This window comes from Mustela lutreola, chromosome 5 (genome assembly GCF_030435805.1).
Source record: "Mustela lutreola isolate mMusLut2 chromosome 5, mMusLut2.pri, whole genome shotgun sequence".
Lineage (NCBI taxonomy): Eukaryota > Metazoa > Chordata > Mammalia > Carnivora > Mustelidae > Mustela > Mustela lutreola.
In genome coordinates, this window is record NC_081294.1 from 116,070,190 (window position 1) to 116,097,150 (window position 26,961).

Below are 26,961 nucleotides of genomic sequence, written 5' to 3' on the forward strand. Positions count from 1 at the left end.
TTTAACTCTTTCTTTAAATAGTTTCCTGATTGTACCCTGTTTGCAAAGTGAATGAAACAGTTCAACTTCCTGGCTGCTGGGCTTTAACAGATAGCAAACTTACTGTCAGATGAATCACAATATTTTTCACCTGCAGTTGAAGATAACGCTGCTCTGTCCCAGGTCAGTCCCCAGACCTCTGAGATGCTGTTTCTGGCCTTGAATCTACTTAGGGTACAGATCGCTCTCATACCTAGCTGAGGTTATATTCTCTACTCTATCTGGCCCTCAGTAGGTAAACATCCCCTATGAGGCCAAAAGCAACAAAGCTGAGAAAACTTGGCTGAATCTGGAAACCTGTTATTAGTTCGCCACTTCCCACACCAAGAGTACGTTCTTGCTTATTTCCCAGGGTCTGACTTTGGACCCTGTTCTCTGTTGGCTGTGACCTCAGCACCTCTCTAATATAAGAATTTACACTTTCCTCTCTCTGCCTCATTTCATGCTCTTTTTTTGCACCCTACTACTAAATCTTCAGTCTACGGACATTTTTGGTGTTTCTCCCTAATTTGAATGGACTTTTAGTTTTCTCCAGGCATGGTGTGCCCACCTCCTGAGTCTTCCAGACTTTGACTCACCATTCCTTCCACTCCCCCTGCTACCTCCCCAATCTTGTCTCAAGAGTGAGCTTCATGCATCTTAGCCTATTGGAGTTTTGGCCAGCTAACCTTCCGCATCATCTAATGGACCTCACCAACCTGTCTCTCTGCCTGGGGTGATGCCGTCAGGTCTTTAAAAGAGAGTATGGTTGGGGCTCCTGCGTGGCTTGGTCAATTAAGTAGGTCAGGTCTTGATCTCAGCTCAGATTTTGACCTCAGGATCATGAGTTTGAGCCCCATGTTGGGCTCCATGCTGGGTGTGGATCCTACTTTAAAAAAAAAAAAAAAAAAGAGAAGAAGAAGAAGAAAAGAATATGGCTTTGTGCTGATTGGTCCCTCTGGCTTCCCTTTGATTGATTTTTCCCACCACAAATTTCATATTGGATAGAAAAATGTAAGAAAAACACATATACTTCTTTTATTTACTATTTGAGTCAAGTTGTATCACCTAGGCCCTGTTTTAGATGTCACTCCACTAATCTTGTTCAGTCTATTAACATGGGGATAGAGAATTAATAATAAATTGTTTAATTTTACTAGCAGAAAGTAATACTTTAGGCATATCTGCTCCTAAATAGGGATGTGTCCATTTAGATGAGGATTTAAGGGTTCTCTAACAGGCTTTGCTTGGATGCCCAGACTCCTGCATGCAGACGACTGCCATTCTTTTCTTTGATCTAAAACCATGCTTCTCAGACATTAATGTGAATATGGGTTTGTATATAAAACAGACAGACAAATATATACCTTGAACTTTATGGGCAGAATCACTTTTGAAAATCCCTTTTGTCTGGCCCTTCAACCGAAAATTTTTTTAATACAAATCATTTGCCAATATTTAAAAATCAGGAAATCTCAGCAGAAATCTAGAAATTTTGTTCAAAAATTTTTAAATCTGACAGCACTATGAGCCAGTTCCAAGGAACAGCTGCCTCTGGACACGAGTATGTGCTTGTTGGTTTGACACGAGTATGTGCCTGTCCCGCAGGCCTCACTCACTTTATTCGCTGTTGGGCCTTATAGGTATTTGCATTTGTGATCCTTGTCTTAAAAGGAGAAGAATGGTTGGTGCCAAAGACAATAAAGCGTAGATTTTCACATAGCAGCGTTTTCTTTTGGAAAGTTAAAACGTACAAAAAAATTATAAAAAATAAAGCAATAGTCTTGTATTACTCACCACCCAGAATAAGTCACTGTTGAGTTTTGGGAAGTTTGCTTTCAGGGATTTCCTGCTGTAGAATTTTATTAAGATACGAAGGAGTTAATTTCTTCCTCAGCAAGCTTCCCTCTGTTCTTAATGATTTTGTTACCTTTTTCCTCGGGAGATGTAATTATTTCAGGTTTGCAGAGTCGAGTCATTTTGTGACTAAGGCATTCGGCTTTTTCCAAATCAGGGACTTTATTGGTTCTTGGTTAAGGATTCTTTTTGACCACTAGGCCCAAGTAGAAAACATGGTTGTCAGTTGATTTCCTAATAGTTTAAATAGGACAAAGGCTCAGTTGTGAGTACTTTTAAAAGGTTAATTTGTGAGTATTCTTAAATGGGGAACATTTCAAGGCAGTTAGATTCATCTTAGTTCTGACCTTACCTGTTTAGGAATGTCTATTTTTTCAGATCAGTGAACAGAGTCAAGTATTCATCTAGACCAAAGTTGAGAAATCCAGCCACCTTTCTCATGTGGTGTGATATCTCTAGCCACACCTCCACTGCCTTCAAACCTTTGTACCAGAGAGCTCTCCCCTTGGGAATGAGTGTGAGAACCCATTTGACTTTTGCTCAGACTACTTACATAATGATCAACTTCTGAAATGCGGTTACCATGCTCAGAGGTTTAGGATGCAAATAATTTTCTTAACTAGGATTTAGACTCTTTTGCTTTTTCCCAAGAGGTAATTTAGTATGAATTATTAAATTCATATGTACTATGGCTGTGATGTACAAATAAATGTATAATAAGGATATAAAATATATTTTCTGATGAGATAAAGTATAGAGCTCAACACTTTGGTATTTAATTAGTGTTTAGTTGAAGTATCTTCCTTATTAAAAATATGCATTATCCTAGCAATGTCATGGGTTAGATACAGTTTGGTGGTCTACTCAGGAAGCCTCACCATGTCATAGCATGGGTTCAGTGGGAAAATACACTCTGTGATACACATATTGGAAAAGGATGCAAAGATGCTTGGAATGTGACTTTGTTACTCAACCACAACCCCAAGCGTGGTGTACGTGACGGCCATTTGTGCCAGTAGATTCCTGCAGACTCTGGTGTTCTTGTTGTTCACACCTTGTACCTCAGGCTAGAGCCCTCTTTTCCTCCACTTTTCCCAGCTCCAGGTGGTGTATTTGGCACATTTTGGCACATGCAACCCATCTCTTTCCCTCTCTCTCTATCTCTCTTTTTTCCCCATTTCTCTTCTGTTTCATTCCCTTGAGTAACATATTGGTCAACAATACGGTATTTCTGAATGAATACACTCTGATTCATTACAGCAACAGGCCATTTCTGTTTGTCTCTCTGTAGCACATGTTTATTGTTCTTATCTTAAAGATCAATTTGACTCCTTTGTTTGTCTGTAATCAGGTAAATCACTGTCGTTCTTCCCAAATATACATTTCTGTTATTCAAATCTGAAAGTAAATTCCCCTAAGAGAGGACACAAGATTAAACACAATCTGTATACCGCCCAATTTCAGTGTCCTATGAACTAGCTGGTAACTGAGGTTTTGCTTTGAAAACCAGCAGGAAGTTCCAGTTCAGCTAGACTGGGGAACGGGGGGGTGGGGGGGGGGGTGGGGGGGGATGGAGGGTGAAGTAGCGGCCAGATAATGTAATGTCCACTTGTCCATGATAAACAGTTTTTGTTTCATTATAAATGTGATAAGAAGTCATTATAAAGTTTTGGCTGCTGGGTGGAAGGTGGGCTGTGGTGAATAGTGGATGGTGGGGAACAGTGAAAACAAAGAGAACAGTGAAAATGCCTTTGCAAGGGTCCGGGGAAGGATACTGATGGCTTAAACTAGCAGATTAGTAGTGTGGGAAGAGGTTTCAGGTTTGCACTGATCTTGAAGATAAAGCCAGTAGGATTTGCTACTGGATTGGATGTTGCCTGTGAGAGATAAAGAGGAGTCCAAAAAGACCTCTGGTTTGAGTCCCTCAGTTCTTATTGATTCCTTCCCTTCGACACACCTGTTATCCAAGTCCTTTCTTCCTTTCAGAAATCAGTTTTGAGCCTGACTCCATTCTTCGGTGGCTTCTTCTCTCTTTTCCCACCACCCATCTCTGGAAACTTACAGATTCTACCTGCTTCGTGAACTTTCTCACAGATTTTGAAATCCTTGATCTTTCATCAAACTCTTCGGATTGACCAAAGACCACACTCTTTCCACATAGTTTATTCAGTTGGGAGGAAGTGTTTCCATAGCTGTTCTGTCCTCAAACCAGGTATATACGTTGCCTCCTGGCTATAGTGCTCTTTTAACTGAGAAGTTCTAATGCCTCGTTTTCTATTTATATATTTGCCCTGTGTGTTTAATTCCATGTTTCAATATATGTGCATCCATGTAAGTGCCTGTCTTAGATTTTTAAAATTTAAAGGGATACAATTCAGTTCTAAATAAGTTTTTTTTAAGTGATGAGAACATTTCATTTCCAATGTAGTGGCTGGTGGCTTGTTTGGTAAGAATTTTAATCACACTTTGACTAGTAATCGGACTCTTTCCTCCTTGCATTTTAAAATGATGACGTTCCTGGATTTTTCTGAGGACAGCACTCTGCTTTCAGTTTTCCAGGACTGTCCTTTGAAAACTCGGGAAACCACACTGACTTTACCAAACTCTCCATTATGCCAACATCATACCTTTGCCGTTCTACCATGTGGGACATCTATTTTCCAATATTGGAAAGTTTCTAACTTTTGTGTTAGAAATTCTTTGGGAAGGGATGGGAAAATACTTTATTTTAGGGGAAAAGTGACACCGTATTTACTGGTAATAAATCTAGAATTTTCATTGAGCTGACTTTAATAATATGTTTTTACGAACCATGTTTAGCAAAGGGAATTAATTTCCTTTGAGTATCACCATGGACTTTTAGAAACCAAGAATGATTTATTTGCTTTGTGTCTAAGATTAACCAAGTTAAGAATGGAAAAATCCTATTAGATCATAAGAGACTGTTCCCTTCCCCACTGCAGGATTATGTGCTACAGTATATTTCCTAATCTTTGTTCTTTTTAATAACATTCTTCCTGTATCCATTTGAAAGTCATTACCTCCAAAATATTTCCGTGAAATTATATCGTGCATGATTTCAGATAAAGATAAATTTATAATGTTTGTTTTACAATACACACCAAAGTTTAGTTTTTTTAAATATTGAGCAATATTCATCTCTATCTAATGAGACAATCATACTAGCTCTCTACAACTTTAAATAATCACAGTATTTTCTTGTACTTGAGTAACTTGTACTATAATTTTGGAATAGTGCTATTTTGTTTGGAACACAGTGTGGACTATGTGTCACTTGTCAGATATACTTTACAAAGAAATTAGAATGTGCCCTAAACTGAGAGGGAAGCAGATCAGGGTTTGTTTTCTTTTTTTGACTTTCTGTTTTTAATATAAAAATGGTGGAAATGATAGACGAATGATGCGTTGGGACATGGATAACTCGTTAAAGTGGTAGTTCATATTCATAGAGAGCATAGAGATACACATGCCGAGCTGCCAGACCTCAGCAAGTGACTATTGTGGGTGGTCCCTGATTCCCACATGGTGTCCAGCCAGGACTTCAGTTGTTCAAAGTTAAGTGAGACCCATTTAGAAACTATAACTAGGAAACAGTGTAAATTCAGTTAATCAGCAAATTAGTTATGAGGTGTGTCATTATGTAATATATTAAATGGGGCTACTGTGGACTTTTCTTTTTTTTTAAAAAAGACTTTATTTATTCATTTGGCAGGCAGAGATCACAAGTAGGCAGAGAGGCAGGCAGAGAGAGAGAGAGAGAGAGGAGGAAGCAGGCTCCCTGCCGAGCAGAGAGCCTGATGTGGGACTCAATCCCAGGACCCTGGGATCATGACCTGAGCCAAAGGCAGAGGCTTTAACCCACTGAGCCACCCAGGCGCCCCTGGACATTTCTCTTTTAACATAATGGTCTGTGGGTTTGGAATTATTCTCAAAGATGGTTTGAAAAATCAGCTGGCTTTAAAAAAAAAAATACTAGCTAAGTGAGAAACAAAAGAATAAGCCTGAATGTTATGTATCACTTAAGTCGGATTTGCATATTATCTTCGTGTCTGCAATTAGATAATCATCTAAATGAATAAATAACACTTTTTTTCCACCAAACCAGATAAAATTTGCCAAATTACTGCTGAAAAATTGGCCATAGCTCCTCAGTCCCTCCAAGATGAAGTCTAAACTCCTTACCACAGTATATGCTTCAGCACAAAGCTGTGCTCAGTACTCTCTTCTGTCCCTTCTCTTTCCCGAATCTCCCTCCTGCCCCTCCTCCATATCCCAGTTGTCTCATGTCTACTGCTGTGGATGCTGCTACCACCGGGAACTTCTTCTCTTTCTTTGCTTGGTAAATTCCTATTCATCCTCCATGCCCAACACCAAATGACTGGGCAGTTTTTCTGGGGTCGACCAGGTGGCCCTGAAATATTTTATATCCTGTGGGTTTTTCTAAGGCTGAGATGATGTGTTTTCATTTCTGTATCCCTCTCTTCATCTAGTTCCTGCCCCACTCTCTGCTATATATTTGGTGGCAGGGATATTGAAGGCATTTATGGAGTTTGTCAGTGAATTAATGAATGGATGCTACAGTAATTCATCCATGGGTAGATACTAATCAACTCTTTAATGACTAGTATCCAGTGTTTTCTATTCTGGTTCTTCATAGTTCACACAACTGAATAAATCTAGACCTAACATATGTTGGTACAGAAACCATTTTTTAAATTTGCTTACCTTTACTTTGAATTCAGTGACGGAATTTTATCATCATTATCTTAGGTAAGCTACCTGATTTCACATAATTGTATACTAAATACTGTGTGCATTTACACTGCTGTGCATTTGTTTGGGTAAAGAGTGATATCACAGTATTCTGGGAATTCTCAGAAAAATTTAGAACTATCCTACTAAAAATCAAAGTATAACATGAATCCATAGCTCTTTTATTTGGAATCTCTTTGGGGAAGCTGAAGAACGAAATGAGAAAAAGGATGCAGAGCTGTACACAGTTGCATTAAAATGCTCAGAGGATAAAGTAATTGCTACAGAAATTCAGAGTGATGTGTTGAGATGGATAAAGAAGGATTAAGGAAGGAGGTAATGTAGGGGTGTGATGAGGGTAAATGGGGGGCAGGATGCTGCAGGAAGTTGGGGGCATCATAACAAAGGTACAAGCTGTGGAGAATATTTCCTTGATCCCCCTTTCTTACTTTGCCTTTTCTCTAGGCACTCCAGTTTGCCTGCTGCTATGCGTAAGATCACACTAGCCAAGTTCTGGGAAGGGATCCAGTAGGAAGCATGCAAGAAACTTCCTGGCCATAACAGAAAATTGCTTCAGTATTAGATTGCTTTGTTGCTTGGGCCTCACATCTGTTTCCTTGTCCTTTCACCAACCTCTGTGCTGGTTAAAGTAGATCTCCTGATTCCTGCCTTCTTGACCTTGTTACCATTCCAGAAGCCTTGCCATTGTGCCTTGGGGTTCTCATCTATCTGCTTGTTTGGTTTCCTTTCTTTTTTTTACTTTTGGTCTCTGAGCTCCTATGATCTCTATGTTCTGATTTCTGCCCAGCTGAGGTTCCTGACTTGCTATTCTCACTCAGATCCTTTGCTTGTTAGTGTTGCCGGCTTACTGTCTGTTTAGTTTCTGACTTCTAGTTTTGACTATAGTTGGCTTACTCTCTGTTTGCATAGACTGCATTTCCAACCAGAAAATATTGTAGTCTCGGTTTCCTGCCCTGCATCTTGTTCTATCATAACAATCAACTCACTTGCCATGAGTGATTCATTTATGGGAATACTGAAAAAAAAAATAGGATAAACCTGGGAAGAGATTTCCTAGATAGGTTGAAGTTTTTTATTCCACACTTTATGTTAGTGGCTTTTGAAATGGGGGGTTTGCATTTCAAAATACACAGGTTGATCCACTGGGGCATGAAAAGAAATTATTATAATGACTGGTTTTTATTTTAAATTTTAAAAAGATCAGGTATTTAAAATACCAAAGAAATGAAAATACAAATATTTAAAATAAAACTAAGTAAATGATACAAATATTTAAATTACAGGTTTACCCAAGTTACTCTGTATGCCAGATGCTCACATATCAAGTGTAGCAACAAGTTTCTCAGAGGAGGTGTCTGAACTCCACATCTTGTAAGAGTTGGGAGTGGGGACCTTCCCTGTTTATTCACTTTGATCGTATTTGAGAAATTGCATTTTTGTGTGCCTGGATTTACAGATTGTGTTTTAAGCTTTAGCCAGAATAGCGCTCAAAAAATAATCAAGTGCCTTAAAAAAGATTCTGGCCAAGAGCCTACAGACTGTGAAGGTACTGCTCATGATAAAACCACACGTACAAATCTTACGCATCTGAGAGCTAGGAACCCAAGGCCTATACTCCTAATACAGACTCTTTCTTAACTACATGAAGAGCAAAATTCAGTGGTATTTTGATAAGTTATTTCCATCAACTTGATCAGAATTCCATCAATTTGATCAGAATTTCCATCCACAAATATTTCCAAAAAACTGTTTGAAAGGCAGATACCTACAAATATCTTTGATGAAGAACGTCACCCAATGTGATACTTCTACTTTGAGATAATAAGCACAATGAGCATGGTATTACAATTTAAAAGTAGTGTTTATTTCACTTCTTTGCTTAACCTTTAAAATAACCACTTTTGCGTATGTTTAGTTACATATATTTAATTCTGGGACTAGATGTGTACATTTTATACATAAATAATATTCATATTTGGAGTACATGATCAAAAATTTTTTGGTGATTGGAGTTGTTCAGTGCTCATTAATTGAAAATGTTTGGAGACTACAGGTACTCCCAGTGCAGGCTGGTTTCAGTCTGGGAGTGACTAGGTGAAGTTAGACTTTCTGAAGTTAATTCTAAAGAGGTTGAATATGGGATACTAAATTATTATTATTTAATTTACTATTAACCTAATCTATTAAATCATTAGGTTCTCATTTGAAATCATAACCCAAAAGAAATTTTTAGGAAAGAATTCACTTCTATTGGGAAATTAAGTTGTACCATTTCCATGAATACTCAGCATAGGTATATATAAACTAATTAATTTTTTTAAAGATTTTATTTTTTTATCAGAGAGAGAGAGAGCGCGTGCACAAGCAGAGAGAACAGCAGGCAATGGGAGAAGCAGGATCCCCATGACCTGAGCCGAAGGCAGATGCTTCACTCTGACTGAGCCACCCGGTGCCGCTAAACTAATCAATTTTTGAGGAAGAGGAGATGTTTATGTACACACACACACACACACACACATACACACACACACATAATTGAATTTTACTCTAAATGTAGTTAAGAAAAAGTTTATATTCAGAGTATAAGTATCACCTTTGACATGTGATTGCATCAGGAGGGGTACTTTCAGTCTGCAAGTTCTTGGCAAGAATCTTTTTAAAGATCTATGTATATGTGTTTTCCTTGCTATCTGAAAATTTACCTTATGTCACTTCGCTTTTCCAAAAAACCTACATTAGTAGCTGTTTGCACTAGCTGAAAGAAATCTAAAGAGGATTTTGCTTTTACAAAATGGTAACTGCCTCTTTGCTTTATACCAATTTGCTTATGAAAGGTTTAATAGAACTCCTCTGCTTTCAGATAGCAGGTGAAGCTAGTATAGGGGTGTGTGTGTGTGTGTGTGTGTGTGTGTGTACACAGAGACACACACACATATCTTTTTAAAGATCTATGTATATGTGTTTTCCTTGCTATCTGAAAATTTACCTTATGTCACTTCGCTTTTCCAAAAAACCTACATTAGTAGCTGTTTGCACTAGCTGAAAGAAATCTAAAGAGGATTTTGCTTTTACAAAATGGTAACTGCCTCTTTGCTTTATACCAATTTGCTTATGAAAGGTTTAATAGAACTCCTCTGCTTTCAGATAGCAGGTGAAGCTTGTATAGGGGTGTGTGTGTGTGTGTGTGTGTGTGTGTGTGTGTGTGTACACAGAGACACACACACATATACTTTTCGTGGTTTTTATATTTAATTAGCGAGAAACCAACTTTTGACCAAAAATCTAATTTTTATGGGAATATATTTGTATTTATGGGAATATAGATATAGATATATATCAAGAGAGAGGGAGAAAGTAGGGGACAGGCAGAGGGAAAGAGAATCCCAAGCAGGCTCCATGCCCAGCACAGAGCCCAACGCAGAGCTCCACTTACAACCCTGAGATCTTGATCTGAGCCAGAATCAAGAGTTTGATTAACCAATGCTTAACCGACTGAGCCACCCAAGCACCCTGGGAATATATCTTTTGATACCAAAGTGATGGCAAGTTCTCGTGTCAATGTTCCTTTCTATTCCTATAATAATTCTCATCAGGTATTTGAACTTTGCAACTTGTAAGAAATAGGATGACATTAACGCAGTATGAGATGGTCCTTGTTTTAACTAAGTACTAATCATATCTTTTTTTGAAGTTTTTATTTAAATTCCAGTTAGTTAATATACAGTGTAATATTCATTTCGGGTGTACAATATAGTGATTCAACGCTTCCATATAATACCCAGTGCTTATCACAAGTGCGTGCCTTAATTCCCATCACTTTTTTTCACCCATCGTCCTACCCACCTCCCCTCTGGTAACCATCAGTTCATTTTCTGTCATTAAGAGTCTGTTTCTTGGGACACCTAGGTGGCTCAGTCAGTTAAGTGTCCAGTTCTTGATCTCAGTTTTGGTCCTGATCTCAGGGTCATGAGTTCAAGCCCCATGTTGGGCTCTATCCTGGGGGTGGAGCTTACTTAAAAAAAAAAAAAAAAAGAGTCTTTTCTTGGTTTGTCTTTATTCCTCTTCCTCATTTTTGAACTTTTTTTTTAAAGATGAATTGGTCCTTTATTAATTTGACTTTATGCTTTTTCTTATTATATTTACTGTGTATATATGATGCTACATTCAGTGCATGTTTTTCATTATATGATCTATTGCCTTTATTATTGTTTCTTTGGGCATTGAGGGAGATTTCTGTCTTTATTCTAGTGATTATTTTTGTACTGTTACCTTTAAAATTTTTTTTATTTAAATTCAATTTTGTTAACATATAGTGTATTAATGATCTCAGGGGTAGAATTTAGTAGTTCATCTGTTGTATATAAGAGCCAGTATTTGGGGTGCCTGGGTGGTTCAGTGGGTTAAGACACTGCTTTCAGCTCAGGCCACGGTCTCAGGGTCTTGGGATCGAGACCCACATTGGGTTCTCTGCTCAGCAGGGAGCCTGTTTCCCCCTCTCTCTCTGCCTGCCTCTCTGTCTACTTGTGATCTCTCTCTCTCTCTCCATCAAATAAATATATAAATAAATAAGACCCCATATTCATTACAACAAGTGCTCTCCTTAATACCCATCACCCAATTACCCCATCCCCTCCGGTAACCTGCAGTTTGTTTCCTGTAGTTAAGAGTCTCTTACGGTTTGCATCTCAGTTTTTATCTTATTTTATTTTTTCCTTTTCTTCCCTCATGCTCATCTGTTTTGTTTCTTGAATTCCACATGTGAGAGAAATCATAGAGTATTTGTCTTTCTCTGACTGACTTATTTCACTTAGCAGAATACCCTCTAATTACATCTGTGTCGTTGCAAGTGGCAAAAACTCATTCTTCATGATGGCTGAGTAGAATTCCATTGTATATATATACCACATCTTCTTTATCCATTCATTTGCTGATGGACATTTGGACTGTTTCCATAGTTTGGCTATTGTAGACATTGCTGCTATAAACACTGGGATGCATATGCCCCTTCAAATCACTACTTTTGTATACTTTTGGATATATACCTAATAGTGCAATTGCTGGATTGTAGGGTAGTTCTATTTTTAACTCTCTGAGGAAGCTCCATACTGTTTTCTAGAGAAGCTGCACCAGTCTGCATTCCTACCAGCAATGTAAGAAGTTTCCCCTTTCTCCTCATCCTCACCAACATCTGTTTTTTCCTGACTTGTTAATTTTAGTCATTCTGACAAGTGTGAGGTTTTATATCACTGTGGTTTTGATTTGTGTTTCCCTGATGTTGAGTCATAGTGAGCATTTTTTCATGTGTCTGTTGGCTATTTGTTTATCTTCTTTGGAGAAATATCTGTTCATGTCTTTTGCCCTTTTCTTGACCAGATGTTTTGGTTTTTCCATGTTGAGTTTGATAAGTTCTCTATGGATTTTGAATACTAATCCTGTATCTGGTATGCCATTTGCTAACATCTTCTCCCATTCTGTAGGTTGTCTTTTAGTTTTGTTGACTGTTCCTTTGCTGTGCAACAGCTTTTTATCCTGATGAAGTCCTGATAGTTCATTTTTGCTTTTGTTTCCCTTGTCTTTGGAGATGTGTCTAACAGGAAGTTGCTGTGGCCAAGGTCAGAGAGGTTGCTGAGTACTGGCTATATATTACTTAATACTGCAAAATAAAGTTCCAATGAATGTGTTTTCTGTCCATTCTACAAATCAAACCTGGTAAAGGATTTGTAATAGAGAACTATAACATCTTAAACACAATCAGTGACTTTACTTAGGAAAATTCTATAAAATTGGAGTGACTCAATGTTTATGTGAAGTTCTTCAGGAAAGAGGGATAGGTAGTATAATGAGAATTCTATTTTTTCCATTTTATTTTATTTTATTTCTTTTCAGTGTTCCAGCATTCTTTGTTTATGCACCATACCCAGTGTTCCATGCAATACGTGCCCTCCATAATACCCATCACCAGGCTTGCCCAACCCCGCACCCCCTTCCCCAACAAAACCCTCACTTTGTTTCTCAGAGTCCACAGTCACGAGAATTGTATTTTTAATCTACATCATTTCTTTCATGTATTGACAACGGTGTGACTCTTTTAGTGACAGCTAGGCATTTAACTTTTGAACTCTTTCGTATTCTGTAAACATTAGGAAGCACCAGTTTGTCTCTTGATCCAAACATTCCCATCCAGGACTCATGTGCTAAATCCATGATCAGTCACATTTGTTTACTCAAAAATCTATTAAAAGGTGTGATTTGCAGGGCGCCTGGGTGTCTCAGTGGGTTAAGCTTCTGCCTTCGGCTCGGGTCATGATCTCAGGGTCCTGGGATCGAGCCCCGCATAGGGTTCTCTGCTCAGCAGGGAAGCTGCTTCCTCCTCTCTCTCTGCCTGCCTCTCTGCCTACTTGGGATCTCTGTCTGTCAAATAAATATGGCAATTTTTATTAATATAAACAATATAAAATGAATCATTCAAAAGCTGACTTTGAAACTCATCATATGTTATATTAGTGACGTTGATATAACACACTGAATATATAATGCCTATTCCCTGTATTTATGGATTTATTTTGGCCTCGGTCTTCTTAAGCTTTCTGAGGCTCCAGAAGAGTATAAATTTTTTGAAATCAGAAACAATGTCATAGATTTTTTTTTCCCCTTGCCTTGTCAGGAAGTTAACTGAAATGGCAACTTTTCCACATCTCCCCCAAAAGGTGTCTTCTAGTAGCTTAGGTTGAGAACCCCTATGCATCCAAGGACAGTTCAAAGTGTCATGTTGATGGACCCCATCACGGTCGGGGAGCCGAGTCTACAGTGCTTCACATCTGCCTGGTTTCACATCTTGGCTCTGTCAATTCTGAGCTGCCTGATGGCAGCGGTTCACTTAATGAGTTAGTCTCAGGGAGTTATTATGAGCATGAAATGCAAAAAAGTATACAAACACCCTAATGAGGTACCTAAAACATGGTAAGTACTTCATAAATAAAAACTGTTATTTTGTCATTATGACTATGGAGAAGAGAGAACCTTGTGTAACAGGTGTGTTTAAAGAGATAAAGAGTCTCCAGACTCTTGGTAAAAAGCAACAAGCCTGTCGTTTGTAGTGCTGATACCAGGCTCTTTTATAATGAAGGAAGAGGGAGGGAAAGGAAGAAGGGAGACAGCTGAATAGGAAGATCTAAGTCAACTTGAGGCCCGAGTGGCCTTTATAATTCTAAGTAACAGTAACAAGCATTTCTCCTGACCCTCTGCCAACATTATCTTTTGCTCAAGGTTAATTAAGTCCAGTTCTCAGACCTATATTGTCCACATTTGTTTTTGTACAGTAGAAATTTGGGACTTTGACGTTTCCATTTGAAACATATTTTCATTCCCCATAACCTTTCAGGTTTATACTGTGTGAAAAATAAGACTAGATGAATATAGTAAGTCCTGAAGAAACTATTTTCTATATTAAATGAAACGAGAAAAATTGTTCAGAGCAAACCCTAACATGGGAAGAAGGCCATTCCTGTTTCTGGTGAAGAGAATTGGACTAGTCATAAATACATTGTTAGAAGCACATATTAAGAGTGTAATCCTCACAAGGACCCTCTGAGTAGGTAGTTATTGCAGTTTTACAGAGGAAGATATTGAGGCACCAAGAATGTAACTTTCTTGAGGTCACACATCCACTAAGTCACCTAGTAGCTAGCTAGTTCTGCTCCAGAGCCTAAACTTGTGTCCTGTCAACCCTCTTAACCCCATTCTGTGTTAATTTTGTGTTCCACATGTATTTCTGACAATTAATGTGTGCCACACATTATGTGCCACACTTAACCGGGAGTTTGTGTTTTCACATAGGTGATTGGGCCCCAGGCAAGGTATGTGCATTATAGACTGCAGAAATGAGGGGCTAGTGCCTTCTCAGTAAGCAGTTTTACTGAAGCCAGAACCTTTGGATGTGGAATGGAAGTGTTGCCTCTTGTAGAAGCAGCAATTACACCAGTAATCAGAGCATCAGTGTTCTTACAACTTTCACTCCTAGCCCGAAGCATAAACCTCATTTGTAGATTTTTTTTTACTACATTATGCTGTCATATCAGTGTTTACCATTTTCTTAGAATTCTTATTTTTATGACTTGGTGGAAGTTATCCAAGCACTTAGGCCTAATAGAAGTTTGACTTTGGAAAGTGGTAGCATGAAAGATAATTTTAGAGAGAGTGATTAGTATACATAATGAAATAGTAAAATGCCCTCAGTAAGACTAAGATTATAATAAAATTATAAGAAGTGTCCTCAAATTATTTTTCCTCGATTGCAGGAAATTGAAATTTGATGAGGAAATCTAGAAACCCTCCATTCAGAGTTGTTCACCTCTGTGCCTTCTAAGCCACATTTATTGCAATTCAAGCATCTCTTCCCATGGCAGAGGAGTTTTCTAAATATAATCACAAAGAGAGAGCTTCCTTTCTATAAATCTTATTCTGAAATGAGTTCCATGTAAGTGTCCACAGGAAAAACCAAGCCAACCAAAAGGCACTTTCAGGATACATGGGTTCATTTTATCTGAAAGTATTTAAAATCATTGGTTCACAGATACATGATATTTTCATCATGCCTCAAAATCATAAGTCTTTATTGGTGAATATCATGCTACTGTGTTTTGTCACTGTAGCATGAATTTTGAAGATTTAATAAGTCCCTCTTAGCATGGTTAATTTAACAGTGAAAATTAATCCTTTGTTCAGTAATGTGCAGTAGAGGATAGGACTATTTTAACGGATCCAGGTTTAGCTGAATGACACTGACCTTAAATGAGGTTTTACTTTGTTGCCAGGCACTGTGCTAAACCCTTCACGAGGACTATCTCTTTTAATCCTCAGAACAGATCTGTGAGTGAATGATAAACCTGAGGCTCAGAAAGTTTATTTAGCTTGTCAAAGGTCACCAAATATTAAGGGGTGATAAATTGCTTGACCTTAATTCTGGATGAAAGAATGTGGATATTATGCTCAGTGAAGTATTACTATTACAAGTATATTACTAAAAATTATGTAAATAAAAATTTTGTAAATATGTTTGCTTTATCTAGTAATTAACCTTTAATAAAAGAAGTATTTCTCCTGTTTCTCATTGAGTTTCACTTACCAACAGATACTGGATCCTTTTCATTAACTTTATAGGTCAAATGGCTAATAATCTTTAAACAGACCTTCAAATCTACAGTCCAAGTTTATTTATTAACAGTTACAAAAACAAAAACAGCCTATTCTTCAAGAAACCTTTTCTAATTCGCAGTAGTCATGTGATTATGATGTTTTAATTACCTTTAAAATCTCATAAGAGACAAATTCTTGAAGTGACTATTGGAATATTTGTTAGCAAAGAGATTTTTATGATCTCTGCCTGGGTGCCTGTGTGATTTCCTCAAAACTGGATAAGTTGTAATGTTTGTAATTTTTTTTCTTTAACTTTGAGAAATTTAAATATAATTAAACTTTCTTTTTAATATTCATTATTATTAATTTTGGAGATTATTACCTAGAAAATACTAACTTATCAAGACAGCACTCTTAAAGTAACCTTAGAAAAGGTAATATATTCAAATGAGTTTAAGATAACTTTTAGTTATTTGTCGTAGGGTGTAGTTTATCATTTTAAAACAAATAAAAATTAAAAAGGATCAGTATTCTGATTTAAAAGCACCTTGATGTTAAAATAAATACTTTGAAGTTTGTTGTATTGAGTGACTATGGAGTTTGGCTGAAGAATTCAGAGGTTGTTTAGTTCCGCTGACTTTAGTATTACATATTAATCTCTGTGGCCTTTGCTCTGAAATCTGGGGAAGAACCTCATGAACTCAGCGTGATGAGGTCCATGACCTTGTTTGTTTGTTTTTCCATTGTGTCTGAAGGCTAAACTCTTTTAGGAATGCAAAAGCACTCAGCAAAAATGAACATTGACTGTAAGATTGGTAGAGAAGGGGGTGGGAACAAAGCAAAAAAATACACATGGAATTCTAAAATTAGCCACTGTTATCAATGCACTGCCCACGGGGGGCTGCTGGCTGTCCTGTGGTTGGGAGGACTTTTCCTCACCCCCCTCACCCCCCAACCCTCCCCCCACCCCGCCTTCACTGGGATGCTTTGAGGAGGAGGATCCCAGCCTCCCCCACATTCATTGGGATCCCAGCCTCCTGGTCACAGGCTTTGCCCTTATATAACCAAATGCTTGTGCTTCCTCTGCAGAAGAATCACCAAAATTGACTTCCAGAAAAGAGCAGATAGGTTTATTTTACCATAACTATACATAGAACTAATAGTTCAGAATTTCATAATTCATGTGTATAAACATTTAGACTGTAAAGATAAGGCTTTAGGCCATACTTAGCATTATTTGTTGATATTGTCAAGCCCTTAAACATTTTTGGTCCTCCTATATTTGGGGTGACAGGTTGTGGTTTAGATGGATATGGACAAAGACTTTAGACTTCTTCATAGCATTTCCAAGGTATCTTCTTAGGTTGTGGGCCAGCACCAGGGCTTGGAGAGTTGGAGATGTGTGGAGGGTGTATGGGTGCAGTTTGTGCCTTTGGCCTCCCAATGAATATTCAATGTAGCCACTTTATTATATTTTTATGGGATTTCTTCTAGAATCCCATTGTAGTGAATTAATTGAAAGTAATGATTACATTTAACAAGGCAATGGCAATTTTTTAAAAACATGGATTTAATATAATAATTTTTCATTTCATTTGTGGTGATACTTTAATAACTGTCATTTAACAACATTAAAATATGAAGGTGTTTTCAGGGCACCGGGGTGATGCAGTTGTTTAAGCATCCCACTCTTGGTTTCAGCTTGGGTCATGACCTTGGGGTTGTGGGATTGAGCCCCACCTGGGACTCTGCACTCAGTGGGAGTCCGCTTGAGAGTCTCTCTCTTCTCCCTCTGCCCCTCCTCCTGCTTGCAAGCTCTCTCTCTCAAATAAATATTTCTTTAAAAAGTGTTTTAAAATTGATATCATCATTATACTCCATAAAATCTTAAGGGAATGTAAATTTTCAAGCATCCCACCACCAATAGATAAACTGATTAGTTATCTTTGTGGTGGAGCCTGGGCATTTGGATTATTGGGACACTCTGCAGGCAACCTTGTATGCACCCCAGGTGAAGAACCCATGTTTGATACAGTTTCAGCCACAGTGTATGTTATTTTACATTCTGTTTATATGTTCTATTTTCCTTAATGTTGTTACATCAGATACTTCCAGTCCTCCTTCAGAATCTTAAAATTTTCATTAGAATGTATATTTGTGTATCATAATTTTTTGAATCATTCTTATAATGTTGTATTTGTCAATCAGCAGAAGACAATAGTGCATTATCATTGAGTTTTTATTAGATGGTTTCCTCACCAAATCAAAGAGAATGAACAAACCTTCCCATTCATTGTTGCCACATTGCTTTCATAAGGGATGTGGCAATCACAATACTATCAGCAATGACTGCTTATTTCACCACAACTTTCCTGGAATTGGGAATTATCATTTACTGAACACATCTTAAGTCCCCATCATTTTCAGGGCTCCAGAAATGGGAAGGGAAAATACCACAGAAAGCTACATTTATAAATAAAGTCAGGTGTAATTCCCTCGAAGCAGGGGGATATAAATAGTGCTGTGTCCATAATCAAATAGATATCCATCAGTTACTCACATTTAAAAGTGACTTTCTAAATCATTATCAACAAAAATTTGTAAAATGTCAATTACCTGCAATAACCAAGAATGAATAAAAATTAACTACCACGACTTAGGACAACTATGTGTGAGCAGTCAAAATATTCAAAATAAGTAAACAAGACGGTGGTGAATCAAAACAATGAACAGGTGCAACCTGCTCCACGTAGTTAAGATTTAATACCGCGTACCAATTCTAACTCACTGCCGAGGAAACAGATTTCAAACCTGGTAATTTCTGTAATTAAGAGAACAAGCTTCTTTCGTTAGAAGAATAAATCAACCAGAGAGTCTCATCTCATGTTGTTTATTACCCTCTTGGCTGTGGGAAGTTTGCTTTCAGGGCTCTTGGCTAACAATTACCTAGAAATGCAGATATTCAGAGAATCTCTCTGAACTTTTGAATTGGACTCGTCCTTGTCTTCCTCTTCCTCACGCACTTATCATTTTTATCATCATCATCATCATCATCATTTTGTAAAAGGAGCATTTGTAAAGAATTTACTATGCTGAGTAGTACTTTTTCTTTTTTTATTTCATCTTTGTCATAGCTCTTAGACAGATGTATTTTCCTGCTCCATTTTTCAGGGGAGGAAGCTGAACAAGATTGTATGACCAGGGATAGCAGAAGCTGAAACGTGACTGAGGTGGAGCAAATCCCAGTGTCTATCCTTCCAACCTTTGCGCTCAAACATCTAAGTGGGCTTTCTGAAACTAGGTGGCTCTCAGAGATACTGTAGTTTGGGTGCTGGTTCAGCCTAGTCCCATGGTCATGGAAGGTGCTAATTTTCATAGGACATAGTCCCAGAGTTTTGAATCAACTCTGGTTCTAATGATCCTCCAGAGGGCCTTCTTGACTTTTAGGATGCTTATGATGGTTTTATGACAGGACACATCTACTGGACTGAATGAAGACCCAGAGGGAATAATCAAAACATCTCTTCCCCAGAGGCAGTTTCTTTTTTATTGACATCCACATCACTAGGTTTTAATCATAGGGCTACTTTAATGATTTTATCTTTTGCATGTTACATGTCCATGAGTCACTAAATTCATTTGAGAGGTAGGTACAAAGATTAGTGGAAAGCTGTCTGTTTTTGTTTGTTCGTTTGTTTTTAAGCCTGTCTGTTTTGAAGATAGCTATATCTACATTGAAATCTAGTTGGAAATCCAACCCCACTACTTACTATTTTTCTAACTTCGGGCAGCTAAGTACTTAATCTCCCTGGGCCTAGATTTTATGGTCTTCAAAATGTATATAATAGTAACAAGTTTTCAGTATTGTTGCCAAGATTGAATGAGGAACAACTGAAGTTTGGAAAATGAAAGCTAGTCAAAATAATTTTCTTCCTTGCTAAAATATACTGCAAATACTTAATGTATTTGTCTATGATTCAGGTGAGGTTTAAGCTTTGAATATATAGTTACCTTAAAGGAGATAGAGACTATAGCTTGATAAAAGAAATAGAAAATTTATTTTGAAGGAATATTCTTTTGCAGTATGTTTAGGGGTGGTTGGGTGGCTCAGTGGGTTGAGACTCTGCCCTCGGCTCAGGTCATGATCTCAGGGTCCTGGGATGGAGCCCTGCATTGGGCTCTCTGCTCGGCAGAGAGCCTGCTTCGCCCTCTCCCTCTGCCTGTCTCTCTGCCTACTTGTGATCTTGCTTTCTCTCTCTCTGTCAAATAAACAAATAAAATCTTTAAAAAATGTTATAAAAGAAAAGAAAATAGTTTACTGGCTTCTTGAATAAAAAAGATCCTTTTTAGGGGCACCTGGGTGGCTTAGTTGGTTAAGCGTCTACCTTCGGCTCAGGTCATGGTCCCAGGGTCCTGGAATTGGGTCCCACTTCTGGCTTCCTGCTTGATGGGGAGCCTACTTCTTCTTCTACCCATCCCCCCTGCTTGTGTGCTCTCTCTCTCTCTCACACACACACACACACACACATTCTCTTTCTCTCTCTAACAAATAAAAAAATCTTTTAAAAAAAAAGATCATTTTCAGATTGTCTGCTTGGCTCAGTTGGGTAAGCCTCAGACTCTCGATTTTGTCTCAGATCATGATCTCAGGGTGGTGAGATCAAGCCCCACATCACACTCTGTACTCAGCAGGGAGTCTGCTTCTCTTCCTCTTTCTCTAAAATAAATAAGTAAAGCTTTTTAAAAAATCCTTTTTCCCTTCAGTTTTTACTTTCCATTATTCTAAATCCACCTACTCCCTAGAATTTACATAATTTTATCAAATATGACTTATTTTTATATGCTATTGAGGAATGATGAAGATTTTATAGTTTATTCCTATAATGAGCTAAGCTAATCAAGAAATTTATGTTTTGTTAGATGAATTGGAGAAGTTATAATCTCATTAGTATCTTTTCCTCTAATTATTGCAGAAGACAATTTATATTTTCTCATTATAAAACAATTAGAAGCAGTTGTAAGTTTCTTATAAAGTGAATAACTCAACAAAAATGGGTGTAGTTAATATTTAAAATGTAAACATGGAATTTTACTTCTTTAAGTTTTAAAAATCTAACCCAAGTTTCTCTGTACTTACAAAAATCCCTCTTGTAATAAGCGTGATTACCAAACTGCCACCTGCCAAATCCAATTGTTGTTTCCATTTCTCATCTTCTTTTGATATTATTTACCACATCCTACTTTGTGCAACCCTTTTTAACATTTTAATTAATTTCAGAAACTTAGTACGAGACATATAAACTACTAAAAATGTGAGCACTCATATGCCTCCTTCCAGTGTCATAAATAAAACATTATCAGTGATTCAACATTCCCCTGTGTGTTCCTCCCTGCTTGTAATTTCCTCCCTGCCCAAGCAGAAGTATAACTGTTATCCATAATTTGGTATAGAGCATTCTCCCGTGTTTTTTATACCTTTACTGTATATGTGTGTACTTTTAGACAATATGTCATGTCATATTTTTGTATGTTTTTAACCTTTATATAAATGACATAGTATGTGTGCATGTGTGTTCTTTAACACTGTTTTTGTATTTTTCACTTGACATGTTTTTTTTTCAAATTGGTCCTTTAAAAAAAAAAAATTCTGTGACACTAGTTTGTTTCTATTTGTCCTCACCCATATTTGCCCTACTCATCTACTTTGGTTGGTCCCTACCCCTTTATTGGTTTTGTTTTCAGGTCCTGTAACCGACAGCCTTCTCTTCTACTGCACAGTCTGTGCCTATGCATTCCCCGCCTTACTTGGCTTCTTCAAAGCTCTAGTATTCTCCTGAGATTCAGGTTTGTTTGTCTAAGAACCTGCTGGATATCTGCAACAGGATATCCTGCAAGTACCCTAACTTCCATCTTTCAAAAAGTGAGTTCATTTTTTCTCTAGACCTGCAATTTCTTCTGTTTTTCTTTAATTTGTATAAAGAGACATCCACTCTGTGGTTTCTACCATTCTATCCAGATATTCTGAAACTCCTTGTATACTTTACACTTCACACTACTTAAACCACTAAGTCTTCTGGAAGGGAAAAGCAAACAGTAAGCTGCTGGAACAAGGCCCAGAATAATAATACATATACATTATAACTCAGACTTAAGTCAGTGAACCTTGCCTTATTTTGTTTTTTTCTTGTACAACAGTCTGAGATGAGCACCCAAGTCAATGGGCAGCTCACATCCACGTCACCCTTCAGAGATTCCGACTATAGCAGCTCTTCCATCATCACCTTAGGACCTCCAAGGTTATCATTCTAGCTGGTAGGAGAGGGGATAGAGGAAGACTAGGGTCAACAATGGACTCTTAAGCAAGGACTAAGTTCACATCACTTTGATTTACATTCTGCTGGCTGCAAGAGTTCTCTTGCGGGGCACCTGGGTGGCTCAGTGGGTTAAGCCTCTGCCTTTGGCTCAGGTTATGATCTTAGGGTCCTGGGTTCGAGCCCCATATTGGGCTTTCTGCTCTGTGGGGAGCCTGCTTCTCCTTCTCTCTCTCTGCCTGCTGCTCTGCCTACTTGTGATCTCTCTCTCTATATATAAAATAAAATAAAATAAAATAAAATAAAATAAAATAAAATAAAATAAAATAAAATAATTTTTTAACAAAGAGTTCTCTTGCAGGCAGCCACCCCTGGCCATAACTATACCATGAAAACATGGGAGAATGGATTGCGGTGGGCGGTCTCATATCTGTGCCACATGTAGATTCATAACATGTCTCTCAGAGGCTTTCCTTATTTGTGTCATTTTAATGCCACTGCTATAGTCCAAAGCTTCAACATCTTTTGCTTAAACTATTTCAAATAACCTTTTGCCTGGTCATGTTTATTCCTTCCAGTCCATTCCCCTTGCTAATGTCAAAATCCTTTTTCTAAAATATTAGCATTCTATTGGTTATGTTCAGGGAAAGAAGAAAAGCTAAAGCGTAATGAGTATAGACAACAATATCATACTGCAATCACCAAACTTGCTAAGAGACTAAAACTTAATTATCCCTATCACTAAAAAGAAAGGGAAATTATACAATATGGTAAAAGTGCTAAATATAAAAGCAGTCACGTCAGAGTATATAAATATACCATATTAATATGATATTAATATGCTGTACACCTTAAATTTATACTGTGTTATATATCAAAATACATATATGTATAGAATATATATCAAATATATTCAATTAAAACAATTGTTTTAAAGTCCAGTATCCCTCCAGGGCCTCTTCAGTGCATATGAATAAACTTTGTGTTGCTTGACAGATGTATACAACGGTCACAACCTGGCCTCAGGTTACATCTCTGACCTCGTCTCTTGGCACTCTTTTCACATATTCCATACTTTTAACACTTGAGCAGGCGTACCGTGACTTAATCATGTCATGTATTTTCATAGCCGTTTTATCTTTATTTTTGAAATTTCCTGTGACTAGAACTCTTTGTCCCCTTATTCGGTACAACTGTCGCCTTCTCTCGGTGGCTTTCCAGAGATAACCCTCCCTGGAAGCACAGTTCATTGCTACTTTACCTGTGTTGCCAAGTATTTAAACCTTCGGGACTCGGCATATGATCTTCAAACCAACGGCACTGGTATCGTTTGGAAACTTGTTAGAAATGCAGAGTACCTGGCCCAGCCTGACCTGTTGACCCAAGCATCTGCATTTGCACATGTCTGCCATGTGATCAGACATTGCTGGTGCACAGGCTTTAGAATCCTATCTCTACATATGCTTCTGTTGTTTTTCTTTTCTCTTTAATATGGTTTGTCTAAAACTCTTTGGCAAAGAAACATGTTTCTTATCAGGGCTATTTTAAGGAGAGATCATGATGTGATTCTTGAGGCAACAGCTTCCTGATCTGCAGGGTCAGATGTACAACTTTCTCATTAGAAACACCGATGCCAATATTTACTCTCGGTGTTGGTCTAACAAAATGAATATGTTGCTAGAGGCAGGTGATGGGTACTTTGGCAAACTGAATAAAAAACAAACAGATATAGTGAATGAGAAGGCCAACTTTATAAAAAAAAAATTGTTTTTATTTTGGACTTCATTGTCCAGGAAGCTTTCTACACAATCTTCCAAATTTATACTGACCAAATGGTAATATCCTTTCATTGTTCTGGTGGCTTTGTGCATACATTGTTATAACTCAGTACTTAATGTATGAGTTTGTGTAAATGTTATGGTATTGTTTTGTTGTGTGTTTATGTTTTTCTTAACCAAATAAAAATTGGCCAAAAGTTGGTGTTAGCCAAAGCTGTTACTTTTTAAATATTAGAAAATTACTTCTAGATTTACATGAATCTACATTTCTGACTAGAAACTACAATTCTTTACTTACATGATAAGTTTTTATTGCCCTAATCAACTTGGTCTTTCAGTTTTATAAATTACTCCATTTAATGAAAATGAGGAAAGACTGGGATTTCAAGTCTACTAATTTTCCTGGGTGTCAAAGAATATATCTCTCACAATGTAAGAACCTATTTAATGTAGACTGTTCAACTCAGTAAACACCTTGTAGAGTGTCCACTATGGGTGATGCTGGTGCTGGTGACTAGGGATGAACAGTGCCTGACTTTGAGAAGGAGAAACTTTTTTAAAAAAGGATTTTACTTATTTATTTGTGTGTGTGTGAGAGAGAGCACAAGCTGGGAGGAGAAAGAGAAGCCTAGAGGAGAGGAGAAGCAGGCTCCCTGTTGAGGAGGCAGCCCGATATGGAGCTTGATCCCAGAACCCTGAGATCATGACCTGAGCTGAGGTCAGATGCTTAACTAAATGAGCCTCCCAGGTCCCCTGAGAAGGAAGAACTTAAACAGATCATTTTAGTACAAGTATCAGTGCTAAGATAAGGCTTATGAACATGCACCGTGAGAGTTCCAAGAAGGGAACTTTGCTCATTGTGAGGTGACTTGGTAGATGACATCCAGTGTAAGTACCGAAGGATTGTAGACTTTTGATAGATGAAGCAAAGGAGGAGAGGTAGAAGGGATACTTCCTGGAATGTGTCCGGGTAGAGCTAGTGGCATTGGTAAAAACAGATAATGCTGCCAGAGTGTCAGGTGTTGTCGGAGAAGGGATCACACAGCAGTTTAGGGTGATTGGATATAAAGCAAAATAGGGCAGGAGTGCAAGATTAGGCTAGCCTGGTAAGCCAGAGCTGAGCATCAAAGGTCAGGTATCAAAGAAGCTTGTAATTTTACCTTCGATGAGGAGGTAGTGAAGATTTAGAGTAGAGAACAATATGAAAGGGATCAATTAGTTCTTCTTTCAAGAACATATCCAGCTCCCCCTTAAGTGGCTTCTGCAAAATAAATTTCTTTTCTTGGTTCAGGTCTTATATTGCTGTCCTAATGGATAAATTTCACTAGACCAAAAATGTTTGTTTTCCTAAGAGTAATATAATTCTAATTAGTAAATCTTTCAAAATCCCAAAGTATAAGAAAAAAATAACTTTTTGTTGTTATGAATGCTTTTGTGCTAAACTTTATATAAGTGATAAATTCAAATATAGAAATTAGAGTATGATTTAACAAACATGCAATTACATTGACAATACAATTTCTAAAGGGAAATATATTAATAATTGTCCATTCCTATTTCTTTGATAATTCACAATTAGGAATGTTTCTGAGTTAATGGACAGATATGAAATAACTATTTTTGGACAGGTATATGCTTAAAAAGCTTCTATTATACATTGACTCAGAGAAAAATCATTGACAGTTTGTTGCTGATCTAAATTTGGACACCTGGTATCTTAAAATTTAATTGAATATTTAGCGGTCATAAAATACGTGATTCATAGGAATAAAGGGACAAAGTTGGAACAGCAAGGAGAACCATGAACTTCGGCTCTATGTTTTTACTTTACTCACTTTGTTTTCTTTTCCTTTCCCATGTAAATTATTATAAATTTTCCACTTGCTGGAAAGGATTTCTTAAGCATTGCTGGCCAGTTTAGTTTATTTTCCTCATGAACAAATCCGTATGTAATCATTTTAGCAGGTGAGAGAATTCAAGGAAGTTGTGACTTGCTAGGAAATGAGTTTGCAAGGCTGTGAATTTTTTGTCGTTAGCGGTATGATTTCCCAAATATCCCATTTCATTTTTACGTAAAAGGTACTTTTCCGTCTCATCAGTCCTACAATGAGTATATCAACCCACTAGGAGGCACTCTTTCCAAACGCTCGTTCTCAGTGCCCAGAAGACTTTTCCCCTATAAACTCTGGGTATTTGTTCTTTTCTGCTTTTTGTCTCTAAGATAAAGGTTTTTGCACTGAGTCTCTATTTGCTTGTGGAGCTGGGCTTTCTTGGTTGTTAAAGAAAGAAAGGAAAAAAAAGCAGTTCCAACCGTTTTGACTGGTACCTATTTTTCTAGGTACTATTTTGTGGAGGGAGCTTTTTGTTAGAAAAACACAATCTCTAAGATATCAAATATTTCTTAAAATTTTTAATGATACCTTTAAAAGAGTGATTCTCTCATCAATAATTTTTTTTCTCTTCAGTGGAAACACGGAGATCCCTAAATGTATCTTTGTTTTGAGCATTGGAGGATGTGGAGTCACAATAGAATGCAACGTTATAAAAAGTAGTGATTTGTGTTGGGAAGAACTTTCAGATTCAAAAAAAAAAAAATCATCAGAGATTCTAAGATTGGTGTGTGGAGTACATACATATACATACAAACAGATGAGAATGACCAGATACTAGAGAACATTTTCATAGTGTCACATGAAAGTCAGTCTTTTCAGATGCCCCAGGACTCTCTGCTCAGCGGGGAACCTGTTTCCTCCTCTCTCTCTGCCTGCCTCTCTGCCTACTTGTGATCTTCTGACTGCACGAACTTGAGGAAGTTCCTTATCTTTGTTGAGGTTGTTTCCTCATGTTAATGTGAGGATAATGAAACCTATGCATCAGCTTGTTTTGGGGGATTAAATGATAGAACCTCTTGGGTCCATTTAGCCAAGCATTGTGGAGCTGATTCATTCAGAAGATCATCCTCAGAGTTTTATAAACACACACACAATATCAAAATCGTACCTTTGTTTCAAGAGTCAGTCTACTTCATGTTCTCCCAGTCTTTTGTCTTCTCTGTCAAATGCGTTTTT

General features: G+C 37.5%; 1 protein-coding gene across 1 annotated transcript in view; it reads left to right on the top strand.

Annotated features, from left to right (window-relative positions):
- The window catches only part of ADGRV1 (adhesion G protein-coupled receptor V1), a 544,366-nt gene that overhangs the window by 301,997 nt on the left and 215,408 nt on the right, over positions 1–26,961 (top strand). The window lies entirely within an intron of this gene.